The sequence below is a fragment of the Peromyscus leucopus genome, chromosome 5, assembly GCF_004664715.2.
Source record: "Peromyscus leucopus breed LL Stock chromosome 5, UCI_PerLeu_2.1, whole genome shotgun sequence".
NCBI lineage: Eukaryota > Metazoa > Chordata > Mammalia > Rodentia > Cricetidae > Peromyscus > Peromyscus leucopus.
In genome coordinates this window covers 128337323-128347683 of record NC_051067.1, presented here as the reverse complement: position 1 = coordinate 128347683, position 10361 = coordinate 128337323, and the positions used below count along the sequence as shown (strand labels likewise).

Below are 10361 nucleotides of genomic sequence, written 5' to 3'. Positions count from 1 at the left end.
CCACAGCTTAGAGCCACCTGTGAAGGGGAGTCTCCAATGCGGGCTCAACTCAGACTGCCATGTGGGCATGCCTGTTAGAAGATTGTCCTGATGGTTAATTGATGTAGGTGGGTGCAGCCCACTGTGGGCGGCACCACTCCCTAGTGAGATGGTCCAGTCCTGCGTAAGAAAGCAGGAGCTTTCTTATACGGTGTTCTTAACTCCAAGTGCCTGCTGAATTCCTGCCCCGACTTCCATCAATGATGGACCTGCAAACAGAAGGCAGATAAACCCTTCCCTTCCTAAGCTGCTTTGACTCATGGCGTTTGTCACAGCACCCGAAGGGAAATTAGAGCAAGCTACAGCGCAAGCGCTCCATTACCAGCGAGCAGCAGGCCTTGCGGCCTCCCTGCAATCAGCTGCAATCAGGTTCGGACTTCGGGTTTCAAAGCGCTCTTGCATCTGGGAGGCAGACGGAAATGGGAAATTTTTCTTAGCAAGAGTGGCTTGTTGACGGTAGAGGGTGAAGTTGAAAAAAAAAATGCTAGAAACACAGTAGAGGGCCAAAATCAGTGGGTGGGATGGAAAAATTCCCACCATTTCCTTCAGGGCAATACGGAAGTCACATGGTGGAAAGTTCCTCCAGAAACCAGGCAGGACAATCGCCACGTAGTAGGATGTCACCCAGAAAGCTCAAAGCTTCCCTGAGGTGGACCCCGGAGGACTCTTTGAAACATGCAGGAAGGAAAGCTGTAGTTTTCCTAAATTCTGTCTTCACCCACCTCCTCTCCCTGCCCTGTGAGGGCTCTGGTTAAAAATTCCGGAAGGATGCCAGCTCCCAAGGTGGATGGATCTGGAGTAGAGGACAAATAATAACGCCTGCTGTTATTAATCACAGGCGTGTTCCTCCTGGGCGGGTTCTTTTTTTTTTTTTTTTTTTTTTTCCGGCTCATTGTTGATATATCATCCTGATCTAAATCAGGAAAATGTATTCTCACGTCGGGAGCAGCCCCCGCAGTCTGCACTGAATGGGGCTCCCACCTCTGACAAAGCAATCGGCTTCTTCACGGTTGGCAGGTGAGTAAATTGGCTTTTACTAGGTGCCATTAAATATGGTTTGGGGCTGATTTACTACCTGCTGGCTTTGCGTGGAAGTGGAGTACATAATACACTAAGCTGACAGGATTCATCTTTTGTTTATAATTCATTGCCGTTCGTTTGGGCAGACAAGCAGCAGTGCCGGTGAGACCTGAGCAGCGTGGAGAGCAGCGTCTGTGGGCGTCAGGTGGGGCACCCCAGTTCCTGGACCTGTAGCAGCATGTCTTGCCTCTTTCCTGTTGAGGTGCACGGTGACTGAAGCATCCCTGGCAGGAACCCTGGAGCCTTCTGGCTGCTCCCAGGCCTAGCCACGCATGGCCCCCTTGGCCTTTGCCTTCCTGTCTGTGATTCAGCCTGTGGAGGGCTAGAGGGACTCTGGCCGTCCCTGAACAGAGGTTTACATGGCTCCTCCCTGCCCTTGCTGCCTCTTCCACCCACGAGTGTCTCGTCACCACATCTGTAAAGGGAGCAGCACCTAGAGGGTGGGTAGAATTAGCCCTTTCTGAAGGCGCCCTCACAGGCCTGCCCAGGGGAGCACCTCTTAGTTGATTCTGGAGCCGACCAAGCTGATAGTCAAGACTAAATATCACAGCCTTCATCTTCACACTGTCCTCTCCCTGGCTTACAGCCCATCACTTTGACCATGCCTGCACCCCACAATCAGCACAGGCCCTCAGTCATCCAGTCTTCCTGGTGCAGAATCCCTGTGAAAACCAGCTGAAACCAGATACAGCCTGTGTATACCTGAGCGACTGAACAAAGGCATCTACTTAAGTTTATGACCCGACGCACAAGTAGGTCCCTCTGGGTCCTGATGTTGTCCTAACCACTTGCCGTCTTGGCCTCTGAGGTCTTTGCTTCATCCTGGACCTTTAACCTCCTTTCCTCACCTTTATCCACAGTCAGTGCTATTCTTTCACATTCAGTGATCATACAGAAGCCACAGGAAATGCTCACTCGGGCTGGGGTGGGCTTCCCTGTGATGTAGCTCCTGTAAGTGGCCCCAGTAAAGCCCCGGGGTTCACTAAGTTGGCCTTCAGTAGAAACCTGACTTTGTCAGGTGCCTATCCAGTGTGGGCTGGAGTTTTCATGCCCGCTCCCTCCTCTCACCTGTCCTTGGCTTAACTGGCCAACTCAGATCACCCTTGCATGCACATGAGCCTGCATGGCACACTCGGATGCTCCTCCATCACATCACATCTCAGGGCTGTGCCTCTGCCCACAGTGAGGCCCCGTCCTCTGCTCTCAGCCCATGGACTCACTTCATCCAGGTGTCGGCAGAAGCAGCCGCTGGTCTACTCCATCGTCTTGTCTGCCTTTCCTCCCCACAGAGAACGCGCCCCCCCACCCCCCGCTCTTGTCACCACACTGCCAGTGTCTCTCCCATGGGCTAGCAAGCCATGTTTGTTTTGTTTTGTTTTGTTTTGTTTTTTCACGTGTCTACCACCAGGTTATCAGACCCTCCTCCAGACAGTGAATACTGAGCGGGTCTGCTGGGAGAAATAATTTCCAGCAAATATTCTTTAAGAACAATGAATGATTGAAAATCTCCCCTGTTCACTTAGTTTTGAAAATAAGAACAAGAATGAGTGCAGTAGCAAGAACGGTGCAGAAATTTGGCTGTACGGGTCAGTGTGGGCTTGCTGAGAGCATGCCGTGGGGCGGCGGGAGACGGCTCGGTGAGGACCTGAGTGTGGCTCCCCAGCACCCACATAAAAATCTGGGCATGGTGGCAGCCGCCTGTAACTCTGCGCTGGGAGAAGGGTGGAGATCCTAGGGGCTTGTTGTCCAGCGAGAATAGCCAATCAGTGAGCTCCGAACTCAGTGAGAGACCTTGCTTCAAAGTATGATGGAGAGTAATTGAAGAAGCCCTCCTGATGTCAGCCTCTGGCCGGCACACATGCATGCACAGGCACACATATGAGCGTACAGTGTGGGAGGGGGGGGGGGGATGGCTATGGTGTGATGGGAAAAGATAGTTATTCTGAAACAAAGTTTGGAAAGTAAAGAGAACGGAGTGGAAGGAGTGTTCGGGGAGAGCGTAAAGGTTGGAAGAGCGTGGGAAGGAGACAGGACGCTAACTTGGACCATAAATCACAGCAGGGCTATTTTCACCTCCATTGTCCTTCTTTATTTTGTGTTCCTGGCACCAAACAATTCATCATTCCTGTTCCGTGTTACTGGCAGCAAAAAATAGCACTTGGCTCAAAGTTTGGATGGGAGAGAGCGGCTTCGAAATTGTAGGAAACTGTGGGAGCAGCTGGAGCCCTGTGTGTTCCGGGGCGTCCTCACTGTCAGCTGCAGGTGTCTTTGTGCTGCCAGGATATAGAGAGCCAGGGTGAGGAGTCTGAAGGCAGGGAAGCGTTTCTAGATAGTCTGTAGTAAGATAGCTCATGGTCTTCTTTGTCCCGGTCTCTTGCCTCAGTGCATACAGTGTGGCCTTGGAGAATGCCTACCCTCTCAGTGTGTAACACCTCTTTCTTTGGAAACTCTTAAGGTACTTGTTTACTTTGTGGGGTGTGTCCATGTGTGTCTGTGTGTCTCTATGTGTCTGTGTATGTGTCATGTGTGTATGTCTCTCTGTGTGTCATGTGTGCATGTCTGAGTTTGTGTGTGTGTGTCTTTGTGTGTCTATATGTGTGTCTGTGTGTCTCTGTGTGTCTATGTGTGTGTCTGTGTTTGTGTGTGTCTGTGTGTGTGTATGTGTGTCTATGTGTCTCTGTGTCTGTGTGTGTCATGTGTGTATCTTTCTGTGTGTGTCTCTGTGTGTGTGTCATGTGTGTGTGTCTGAGTTTGTGTGTGTATCTTTGTGTGTGTGTCTTTGTGTGTCTGTATGTGTGTCTGTGTGTGTCTGTGTGTCTGTGTGTGTCTTTGTGTGTCTGTATGTGTGTCTGTGTGTCTCTGTGTGTCTGTGTGTGTGTCATGTGTGTGTCTGTGTTTGTGTGTGTCTGTATGTGTGTCTGTGTGTCTCTGTGTGTCTGTGTGTGTCATGTGTGTGTATCTGTGTGTGTCTGTGTGTGTCTGTATGTGTGTCTATGTGTCTGTGTCTATGTGTCTCTCTGTGTGTCGCATGTGTCTGTGTTTGTGTGTGTCTGTGTGTGTCTGTATGTGTGTCTATGTGTCTCTCTGTGTGTGTGTCTATGCACACAGGCACATGTGCAGTTCCATCACCCTTTTCTCTTTGCTATGTTATAAGCAAATGTTCTCAGGCCACAGGCCCTTCTCCCGTAGAGCCTCCGACTGGAGAACTGACGTCTGGACCCCAGGACCATGCCCATTACCACCAGCCCACCACCAGGACACTGGCAGTCCCTGCGGAGATAACCTTGGGTCTTCATCTAGGGCAGTGGTTCTCAGCCTTACCAATACTTTGACCCTTTAACACATGTGGTAGTGACCCCCCAACCATAAAATTATTTTCGTTGCTACTTCATAACTGTAATTTTGCTACTATTGTGAATCATAATGTAAATATATGTGTTTTCCGACGGTCTTAGATAACCTCTGTGAAAGGGTTGCTTGACCTCCAAAGGGGTCACGACCCACAGGTTGAAAACTGCTGATTTGGGGCCTATCCAGACCCAATGCATGCAGGAGGATGCTCCCGGTGCAGAAAGGACCGAGTGAGCGAGAGAAGTGGAGCTGGCAAGTGTGGATGTGGATTCTGAACGTGAACTCAAGCTTTCGGAACATTTGCAGTTGAGTCTGAATTCAGTGGCACAAAAAAATCCACCCTGTAGAAGCTGAGAGATGTTTCCATTGACAATGTGTTTCTTTAGCAAGCAGGGGATCTTGGAGTCCTCAGCAGACTGGACCTCCTCATTCAGAAGCAATGCTGGCATAGCTCGTGCCTCTGGCCTGTCCAGCTCTCCCTCGGCCTGTTTTCTCTATGACATTCTCCACCCTGTGTGGCTGAACTTGGAAGTGCTGTTCCTCAGTGTCGTATCCTCCACATTCCTTGATTCCCATTTGGATCTTAAAGACAAAGCATGCTTAAATCTCACTTTACCATTTGTATCTTATGGTATACAGCCCTGCTAGTATGATGTACTCAGATGTTGTTTTTGCCTCGTGTACATGCATCCATGCGTGCGTGCATGCGTGCGTGCGTGTGTGTGTGTGTGTGTGTGTGTGCGCGTGCGTGCGCATGTTCCATGTCCCATGTTCATATGTGTATGGGATACTGTGGTGGTGTGTTTGCATGCATGTGGTAGCCAGAAGACAACCTTGGGTGTCCTCTTCAGTACAGTGTCCACTTCGTTTGGAGGCAGAGTCTCTCATTAACTCAAAGTTCATTGGTTAGGCTAGGCTGGCCGGCCAGTGAGTGAGCTCCAGGAATCTACCCTTCTCTGCCTCCCCAGTGCTGGGATTACAAGCACACGCTGCTGCCATGCCAAGCATTTCCGTGGCTCTTGGGATCAAACACGGGTCTTCATGCTTATGGAGTAAGCACTTACAAACTGGGTATTTCCTCAGTCCTCAGAGATTCTTTTTTATGTCACCATATATTCCTTTGGGTGTCTACTATAAGGAAATATAGAAAAGTCACAATTACTAGGCTATCTGAGTTCCAGAAACTTGGACAGTTCGGGAGCCTCAGTTCAAGGTCCAGAGCAGTCATGAAATCCAGCGGCAGAAGCACTCTGGATTAAAGCGTACAAAAGTGACTATCGGGGAGAGAGGTCGACAGGCACAGGGTTGGACCTGACAGCATCGGAGCCACCAGTCATTCTACAGACCCCGAGGTGTGACAGAGCCACCCTGTGACAGCAGCCTGGTGTGGTGGTCATTCCACATTCTCAGAGAGTGCCCTCCCCATGGCCCCACTGTCCCTTACGTTAGCTGAGTCCGACTGCCACCTTCTCCAAGGTTGCCGGCTGCTCCTCTCTGTGCCTCTCTTTCTCCCACATATCCATTCCTCTCCTGTGTCAGTGGTCACATAAATTCACAGTGTCCAGATGGTCTTCTGTGGACAGCTTTTGGTCCAGGTGGGGAGGTGGAGTGAGGACAGGTGCCCAAAATTATCAGTTCCTACTTGAGGCCATGTTTTGTTTGACAGGTCTCACCCCTTCTGGGCACCAGGCCCATTTCCTGTTGTCTATCAAGGCTAAAGGGAAGGAATTCAGTAGGCGTACTGGGGAGCTGGGCACTGTGAGTGGTGGTGCTACCATGCCCTTCCAAAGGCCTCTGCAGGGTGGATATTAAGAATTAGGGTACTGTCTACAGGACGAGATTCTTCTTCTCTTGCCCGTGTTCTTGGGGGAAATGTCTGATTGGCTCATTCTTGATCAGGTTACCAGCCCTCACCCAAATACATTCCGTGCAAGAAGAACCTGGCGGAAGTGAGACGTGATGTCCCAGAAGCTGGGTGACGGTTGCAGAGGCTGTTTGTTCTCTTCAGGGCTTTGTCACTGACAGAGGGAACATTGGACATGAAGCCTGGGTGATGATTAGACCAGCCCCTTTGGCGTGGTCCTGAGGGAGATGCCTGGTCCCTGTGCTTTTGGACTTGTGCCTTTGAGAACTGCCACCCTTTGGAGCTGCACTCTGGCCTTAGTTTAATGGATCAACCCCCACGAAAGAACCAGGAACAAATCTCTACTCTGAAGGTCAATTAGAATTTGAGCAGAGACACTCCTCTGAAAAGCAACCAGAGAAGAATAGAGGTTTGTGCTCCAGTGGGAAGACATTTGGCTTCTTGATAGATGAGACTACAAAGATCCTGATAGGGAGGAGGTAGAGCTGAAGCAGCTTGGACCAGGAACTCCACGGCTATTGCTCCCCCCACCCCCCCACCCCCCACCACCACACACAAGAGCATTGGAGTGAGTGGGAGAGTTGGGGGCCTTTGACTTGAGTGTTGAGAGCTGCCCTGTGGAGGAAGTTCGTCTCCAGAGAAAGAGAGGGAAGCCTCAAGCAGGGAGGCAAGTGATGGGGGGCGGGGGGCTGCAAGGTGCATCCAGGAGCCCGCATCCAGGAGCCCTGGAACGAGCCTGCTACATTTCTTCTTACTCCCAGGGACACAGTCCTCCCTCCTCCAGCTAAGACACCACTCCCCTATGTTGCCTAAGAGTGCAAACCTTGCTGTTCTAAACAAGAGGGAAGGATGATTTCACATATATTATCTTATGTTAATCCAAAAATCTTGATGGACAGGTATCACTGACTTAATTTTTATAAACAATTAAAAATAAAAACAAAACAGAGAACCCCTCCCACACCCCCAAAGTCCAGAAATTTTTTGAAGCCTCTTCCAAACTCATACAGCTTTGCCACTTCAGGCTAAAGTGGAAATGAAGTTCCACAATCCCAGACTCATCGGCAGCAGGTCTGTCCTGCTGTGTCCTCGAAGCATAACCTGCCACAGCCATGCAGAATTGGCTGGAACAGGATGCCTTGGAGAGCAGGGTAGTTAAACGACAACAAAAACGGAAGGCCTAGTCCCTTCATGTTCGCATCCCCTTCAGCCCTGTTTCCAGAATGTTCTCTCTAGCTCCTGCCATTACTGCTTAGGCTTTAATTCGTTAGCTCAGCTGCAGATGGTGTCATCCTCTGGGATCCTGCTAGTTATTAACTAGCATCAGCATCCTCACGGGGGGGGGGGGGGACGACGACGGGCTCCAGCTGATGCATCATCCACCCAGTGCTGCCTCCCCAGGCAGCATCTTCTCCAAGACACCAAAGACGCAGGCTCCTCCTGTGCCTAGATGCCCTGATCTGTGGTTTATTTCAAGCCAGAAGTCCTTGGTACTGCATCCTGGGGTAAGGATGCTGCAGGGGTTTGCCAGAGGAGGGCCAAAGCTACAGCTGTCCGGGAATGGCTCCCTTCCTTGAGCCTCCATCCGGCCCTACTATGCAGAGAACAGCAGTGGCAGCATCCTTGGTGACAACCACAGCGCAGCCTCGCAGTAATTAAAGAGAAACACTGGGGACAGGTGGTAATGCCTGACTCTGCAGACATGGAGGCCCTTAGAAAGAGCTCGGCTGTTCCCGGGTCTTCTCTCCCTTCCCTCCTGCTTTCTCACTGGGAATCTGGCTCCGGGCCCAGGCAGGGACTGGCAGTCTTGCTATTTTGGGCCCTTCCTGGCCAGCAATTAGTACTGGGATGGCTGAGCCCAGGCCGAGGAAAATCGGGATTTTTACATGAATGTTTCCTTTTACTAAACTCTATGTGGAAAAAACAAGGATTAATTAGAGCTATTCAAGCAGGGATAATTTTGTTAAAAGAAAGTGAATAGGGGCCAGCAAGTTGGCAGGAAAAGACACCTGCCTGCCACCAAGTCTGATGACCTGAGTTCGATCCTGAGACCGAGACGGCAGAAAGAGAGAACTGACTCTTACAAATTGTCCTGTGACCTCTACACACATGCTGTGGCATATGCCTACACGCACACACACACACACACCTATGTGCACACACGCACCACACACACAGATAAATAAATGCTTTATTTTTCAAATGAAAGTAAACAGGAATTCCTGTGTGCAGTGTGTCTCTTCCATGCTCTAGCAGGCCCCTGGTCCTCCCAGAACACTCACACATCATCCTCACTGATTGCCACATGTTGGCCACAGTGAGGGGCAGCCCCTGAGCCATCTGGGGCTGTATACTCCAGCTCTGAGAGATCTTAAGCTTGCAGAAATAACAACAGTAGAAATTACATCCCTCAGTCAAAAATAGTATAGAGTGACATACATGTCTATGTCTGTCTGCCTTCAAGTACCAAACACCCTGGAGAGCTTGTGTCCTGTGACTGAGACCTGACATGTCACTGGGTCATTACCTCTAAGCCACGTGCCCAGATCCACAACATGACAGCTCTCCCTGTTTTGAACACAACCTCAAATGTTTCCATAGTCATATGGTTGAGTGCGTCTGGACAATTGGATACTGTCCATAAAGAGCCAGGCTTTTATTCTTCAGCTTTATCCAGAAGGAATGGAGTGAAGAGCTGGTGCCAGAACCCAGGCTCAGCTGACAGTCCCCATCCCTGGCAGGAAGCCCCAGAGAGGACTATCCTTCACAGTCCCATCTGAAGCAAGGAGGTCATTCACAGTGTAAATGACCCACAAGACGCTTGACAAGGAATGGCCGGTCTTCCCGAACCAAGTACAGAAAGGGCAGTGGTCTAAGCATCCTCCAAGAGTCCCCAGAGTCCTGTGGAACATCCAGTCTCCAGGGATCAAACACACTCGTGAAACCCCGTGTTCCTTTGACTTTCCTGGGGAGATAGAAACAAACACGTCTCCCCCAAGGTAGTACACAAACAACAGAGCAAAGGAATGCTGCCCCCCAATTCCAACTTGGTGAACCAAGCTGGTTCAAACTCAGCCATGAGTTTATTGAGGTTGCTTACAGGAGCATGAGTGACCCCCTAACAGCAACAGCATGGAAGTCTCACTCCTGTGTGGGTGACAACCTCCTCATAGATGGAATCCCTCCCCCACCCACCCCCTTCAGTTAGACGTCCACGCTCTCTAATCTCCAGCACCTCCCGAGACCTTGAGCAGCCAGGTCAGGATTACACACAGCTAGGAAGGAACACAGGAGGCACTGGCTGAAATCTCATAAGTGTCTAATGACCTTCCCCAACGCCCCCTTCAATGAGAAAAAGTCAGCAGGTTCAACCTTGAGGGCCTCCCGTAAGTAATCACAGCTGCCCTGATGGTAATGGTTGTTATGATCAGGGGACAGTGTTCCACAACACCCCCACCTTCAGACCTCCTCAGAAAAATGATGGCATGTGCCTCTTCTCTCACAAACTCAAGTGACCTTCACTCAAACCACAGATGCATTCAACTGTGAGACAGGAGACCCACCCCGCAGATGGCTTGTTGCAGAAAGGCAGCCAGGAGTTGGAAGGGGGAATGGGGTAATGGTACCAGTGGGGCATGTTGGGCACCCACTTTATAGTGCCACACATTTCACATGTACATAAACACACATGTCCATAAACAAGACTCTGTCCCTCTATTCCATGGGTTTTCCTGAGACGGGGCTTCAGTTGGGAAGGCAGACTAGAAAGTGCTGACGGTATGGAGGAAGATCTGTGTCAAATATGACTGTCTTCTTCAAGACTACACCTGGAGCTGGGGACATGGCTTACGGTGCAAAGTGCCTGCCACACAAGCGTGAGGATCTGAGTCCACATAAGCAGCCAGGCACAGCAGTATGTGTCTGCGACATCAGTGCTGGGGAGTGGAGACAGAAGCAAGGTTTAGGTTCAGTGAGAAACCCTGCCTCAAATAATAATAATAACAATAATGTGAAGGGTGACTGAGGA

General features: G+C 50.4%; 1 long non-coding RNA gene across 2 annotated transcripts; it reads left to right on the top strand.

Moving 5' to 3' along the window:
• The first annotated feature begins 950 nt into the window (after positions 1–950).
• LOC119087973 lies at positions 951–4528 on the top strand. 2 transcript variants are annotated; one of them, XR_005091520.1, is made up of 5 exons: positions 951–1056; positions 1206–1264; positions 1706–1871; positions 3503–3574; positions 4309–4528. It is a non-coding gene; the product is annotated as an uncharacterized LOC119087973 (long non-coding RNA). The 2 variants fall into 2 exon arrangements; XR_005091519.1 differs by having other exon boundaries at positions 4274–4528.
• Positions 4529–10361: the final 5833 nt, after the last annotated feature.